A 5,482-nucleotide genomic window follows, 5' to 3' on the forward strand; every position below is an offset into this window, starting at 1 on the left:
CTTTGCATATATCTAATACATTGTTTATGTTCAGCGCCACGATGAAATTTGATATCAGACTGACTGAAAGTCTCATTAGTTAATGCTTAAAGAAGCACACACTTTGCTAAATGCCATGGCACAAAAATGACTTCTCTTTTAAAGAGAAGGGCGTCTTGCTCCTTATCCTTTCACTCTTGGGATTGGTGCCATGTGGAACTACTAGAGGGACGTCTCGGAAACACAGGCGAGGGCTACACTCCTCACGTGGCGGGATGACCAGACTGAAAGGGCCTAGGTCTCCCCCATCTCCATGCAGCCTGAGACTGCTTACACCCAAACTGCTACTTGACAGAGGAACGAATGTTTATCTTGTTTACATCACTGCTATTTTGTGTCTTTATTTGAGCAGCTGAATTTATATCCTTGTTAACACAATAGCAGTTATCACATTTTATAATTATATATTTATTTGAAGTGATTTTTTGGGTAAATGTCTTTATCTACTACTAAAGAATACGTTCTTTGAGGACACGGAGCATGTCTGTTGGCTCACTCTGGAATCCTGGTAAACTGGTACGTTGTAGGAACAGAGTGGACTTTCAATAAATGTTTTATTTTTATTTTATTTTTTAAAAGATTTTATTTATTCATGAAAGACACAGAAAGAGAGAGAGAGAGAAAGAGAGAGAGAGAGAGAGGCAGAGACACAGGCAGAGCAAGAAGCAGGCTGCATGCAGGGAGCCTGACGTGGGACTAGATCCTGGGTCTCCAGGATCAGGCCCTGGGCTGAAGGCGGTGTTAAACCGCTGTGCCACCGGGGCTGCCCCCAATAAATGTTTTAAAATGAATGAAATAATAGCACAATGTTTATAACCATGTTTGGCTATTCAAGTAATACTATACATGCAATATTTATAAGCAAAAAAGCCTATGCATAGAAAAAAAGGTTAGATCTAATACCAAAATGTAAACAGTAACTGTTTGAATTACTCGTTTTATCATGTTTCCTACATATATATGTATACTTTTTATCCTTTAATTATATATTTTATATATATATGTATTCTTTAATTATATATATCATTAAAGGAAATCTGGAAAACATAGGCAAATGTGTGTATATATGTGTGTGTGTGTGTGTGTATGTACATATGTATAAAATGAAAAATAGGCAGCCCCAGTGGCACAGCGGTTTAGCGCCGCCTTCAGCCCAGGGCCTGATCCTGGAGACCCGGGATCTAGTCCCACGTCGGGCTCCCTGCATGGAGCCTGCTTCTCCTCTGCCTGCATCTCTGCCTCTCTTTCTCTGTGTCTCTCATGAATAAATAAAATCTCAAAGACAAAAATAAAATGAAAAACATGTAAGAAGACAAAATGGACTAAGACGTCAGTTGATCCCTGAGGGCCTTGGAGAAGGAGGAGAAAGGGTGTGGAGTATTCTTATCCTGGGAGGTTTAACCAGCTATGATCTGGTGTAGACCGTCTCAGGCCCTTTATGTGCTCAAGGTGTCGTGTAAATGCCAAAAAGCCAGCCTGACTCGTAACATAAGGAGTGAAACTCACTTTTTGACAAAGGGCATGGAAAAAATAAGAGGAGGAGTAATAATCCGGAACAGTAAGACATAACTCTTTAAAATTTAGCAGTCAACCATAGGACAGTCTTTTTGGGCTTGGAAAGAAATGTTATTGTATTTCATCTATAATTTCACAGATGGGACAGTTATAATCGCCAGGGAGCACATACTCTCCATCTGTGTAATTATAGATGAAATACAACAACTAATACAATAGCTAAGGCCAAGTTAACAAATTGTGCTCTGTGGTCATTTATTTGTAAGTGTTAATTTTGGGGTTAAGCACTGAGCTTTTGCCTTGATTGTAACCTTGACTGAATAAAAGTATTTATATATTTCAAATACATTGGTTTTGATACCAAGTAATTAGACTAAGGAACTATTTCATGTGCTCACAATTCTAAAAAAAATTAATTTCAAGATTAGCAAATAATAGATGTTCTTATCTATGTTAGTTGGTGGAAGTGTATCATCCATAGCATAATTTTAAAAAGTCCTTAATTTTTCCTCTATTGCCATTAATTGGACTTCTGCCGTAAAGTTTATAAATCTACAGGCTCATAACACCTTTAGCACACATTACTTTGATTTGCATTAATTTGTGATTACTAGGCATGGTAGTTTTCAATACAGACTGACTGACCTGGAAATAAGGAAACAAATGAGGTAGGTCCATCAGAAAGATGTGAAACTAGGTACTGGAAACAAAATGGAAGAGAAGTTAATAACACCTAATGGTAGTTGTTAAATTTTTAACAAAATTGTATAATCATGACTCTCAGATATAAAATGAACACATGTCAAAAAATTCATTTAAAGGGCACCTAGCTGGCAGTCAGTAGAGCGTGAGACTTGGGGTTGTATGAGCCCCATGTTGGGTGTAGAGATTAGTTAAAAATAAAATCTTTTTTCTTAAACATTTATTTATTTATTGGGGGGGGGAGAGAGAAAGAGGGAGGGGGAGAGAGAGAACACGAGCAGGAGGGGCAGAGGGAGAGGGAAAGAGAATCTCAAGCAGACACCATGCTCAGTGGAGCTAATCCAGGGCTTGATCCCTGAGGTCACATGAGCTGAAATCAAAAGTCAGGGATCCCTGGGTGGCGCAGTGGTTTAGCGCCTGCCTTTGGCCCAGGGCGCGATCCTGGAGACCCAGGATCGAATCCCACGTCAGTCTCCCGGTGCATGGAGCCTGCTTCTCCCTCTGCCTATGTCTCTGCCTCTCTCTCTCTCTGTGTGACTATCATAAATAAAAAAAAAAAAAAAAAAAAAAAAATTTCAAAAGTCAGGTGCTGGAATCCCTGGGTGGCGCAGCGGTTTGGCGCCTGCCTTTGGCCCAGGGCGCGATCCTGGAGACCCAGGATCGAATCCCACGTCAGGTTCCCGGTGCATGCAGCCTGCTTCTCCCTCTGCCTGTGTCTCTGCCTCTCTCTCTCTCTCACTGTGTGCCTATCATAAATAAATAAAAGTTTAAGAAAAAAGAAAACCCCATTGCCTATTCAGAAAAAAAAAAAAAAGGTCAGATGCTTAACTGTGGCACACCAAGCACTCCAAAAATAAAATCTTAAAATTGTTTTTTCATTTAACTCATTAATCAATGTGAGAACCAGTAAGATGTTGCCACCAATTCAAAGAGGTAATCAAAGGACCAGACTACATAGGCAGTTAGGAATGCTTAAGTAAATCTGCTTTAACAGATGCAAAACTGGTGAAACCGGCCAATATCCACAGAACAAAAATCAACAGAATCCCTACAAACATAATTTGCATATTTATGGACAAGAATTATTTGCATTATTGTCAATATCCAGTAACTTACGGAATTGTAAAATAGCTCAAAGATGATGAAAGGCAGTAAGACCCCACAGAATCAGATAACCTGAATAATGTCTAGCTCCCCACTGGGACACCCAGCAATCCTTTTATTTTTTTTGAGAGGAGAGAGAGTGCATGGGAGGACAAGGGTGGCCTAGGGGCAAGGGGGCAGAGGGAGAGGGAGAGAATCTGAAGCAGGCTCTATGCTTAGAATGGAGGCCAATGTGGGGCTCAATCTCACAACCCTGAGATCAGGACCTGAGCTGAAATCAGGAGTTAAATACCTAATGGACTGAGTCACTAAGGCATGCCATTTTTGTTCCTTTTAAATATTTTCTTCTTTTTTTTAAAGATTTTATTTATTTATTCATGAGAGACACACAGAGAGAGAGAGAGAGAGAGAGGCAGAGACACAGGCAGAGGGAGAAGCAGGCCCCATGCAGGGAGCCTGACCTGGGACTCCGGGATCACAGCCTGGGCTGAAGGCTGCGTTAAACTGCTGAGCCACCTGGGCTGCCCTAAATAGTCTTTCTTAATGTTTTCCCTACATAGCTGTTAAATGACTTCTGTTAAATGCTATTTATGGGCAGACACATGAGGAGGTGCCTTAAATATATTAGCTTATTTAATTCTCCTAAGAACTTTAGGGGGTAGGATTTATTATTATTTCCATTTCGTAGAGGAGGAATCTGAGGCTCAAGAAAAGGTAAATCGGTCACCGAAGGTCAGAGATAATAGGAGAGATAGTGGGAGGTGGAGCCAGGGACTGAATCCAGGTTTCCCATCAGCTGTGAAGCCACAGATGTGAGCCTGTGAAGGTAAAAAAAAAAAAAAAAAAAAAGAATGGATCTGACCAATTTTATTACATTAGGAAGAGGGCAAAGGGAAGGATGACTGCCAAGTGTTCCCTCTGGTTGTGAGAGGAGGAATAGTGTCCATGTAAATAAAGAGACCAACAAGGGGAATTAGTTTGACTTGGTTTGCAGACAGGTTGACTTTGAAGTAATGGGAAGATGTCCAGATGGAAAAGTCCAGCTGGGCAGGAGATCAGAATTGGAGATGCACAGGAGTGATTTTTTTTTTCCTCTTATGGATCAGGTTTAAATTGTGGTATTGAAAACACTGGTGTGTGTCCATCAGGGCGGAAGGACAGAAGCTCAGAGAGAAAAGAGTTTGATGCGGGAGGAACTGAGGCCCTGCACGGGCTGCAGAGAGGCAGTCTCAGGGGGCCAGTCTCAAGCAGGTGACCGGACTATCCAGCCGGTAGGTCCAGGTAACGGGGTCCAGTCCTTCGGGCTTAGGGAGCTGGGGGCTGAGAAGCAAAGGGAGGCCGCATGGCGGAGGGAGGGGCCGATGCAATGCGCAGCGCAGACTGTCAGGCAAGCAGGGTCACGACCAGGTGCGCCCTCCAGCAAGCACCCGTCGGGCGGCCGCGTGCTCGTCCAAACGTGCGGGCAGGTGTCCCCGGGATGCAGACGCGGGCAGGGACGGCGGGGCCAGGGCAGCTCTTGGCGACCAGACCCGCCTCAATACGCCAAGGGCGGCGGCTCGGAGGGCAAAGGAGGCTCCCCCCATGCGGCCCATACCTGAAAGCTGTAAGGTAAGGTAGTAAGCCGGCGGGGAAACACTGTCTCTCCTCCTACCTTGATGGATACAGTTTCAGAAGGCCCTGGAGGAAGGCGGAGAGCGCGGGCGGGCGGGGTCTCCCTGGAGCCATGCAGCCCGGAGCCGCACTGGAGCGCAGCCCCGGAGCCCTGCAGCCCTGCAGCTCTGCAGCCCGGAGCCGCGGCGGCCGCGCAGACGCACTGGAGCGCAGCCCTGGAACCTAGCAACCCGGAGCCGCTGCGGCTGCGCAGACGCACTGGAGCGCAGCCCTGGAGCTCAGTAGCCCAGAGCCGCGGCGGCCGCGCAGACGCACTGGAGCGCAGGCCTGGAGCCTAGCAACCCGGAGCCGCGGCGGCCGCGCAGACGCACTGGAGCGCACTCCTGGAGTTTAGCAGCCCGGAGCCGCGGCGGCCGCGCAGACGCACTGGAGCGCAGCGACCCCCGCCCGCGCCGGCCGGCGCGCGCGGAGGCGTGGCTGGCGGGGTCAGAGGGCACGCAGCGTCGGTGTC

General features: G+C 45.8%; 1 long non-coding RNA gene across 7 annotated transcripts in view; it reads right to left on the reverse strand.

The window, feature by feature from the left end:
• The window catches only part of LOC119866748, a 30,469-nt gene extending 25,256 nt beyond the window's left edge, over positions 1 to 5,213 (reverse strand). Inside the window, exons 1-3 of one of the 7 annotated variants that reach the window (XR_005381260.1) lie at positions 5,012 to 5,213; positions 4,088 to 4,178; positions 2,200 to 2,254 (exon numbers count right to left, since the gene is read on the reverse strand). This is a non-coding gene — a long non-coding RNA (uncharacterized LOC119866748). Of the gene's footprint in view, positions 1 to 2,199; positions 2,255 to 4,087; positions 4,179 to 4,954 lie in introns of all 7 variants that reach the window. The other 6 variants (XR_005381258.1, XR_005381257.1, XR_005381256.1 and 3 more) reach the window with 6 other exon arrangements.
• Between the last annotated feature and the right edge of the window lie 269 nt (positions 5,214 to 5,482).

Source organism: Canis lupus, chromosome 29, assembly GCF_011100685.1.
Source record: "Canis lupus familiaris isolate Mischka breed German Shepherd chromosome 29, alternate assembly UU_Cfam_GSD_1.0, whole genome shotgun sequence".
Classification (NCBI taxonomy): Eukaryota; Metazoa; Chordata; class Mammalia; order Carnivora; family Canidae; genus Canis; species Canis lupus.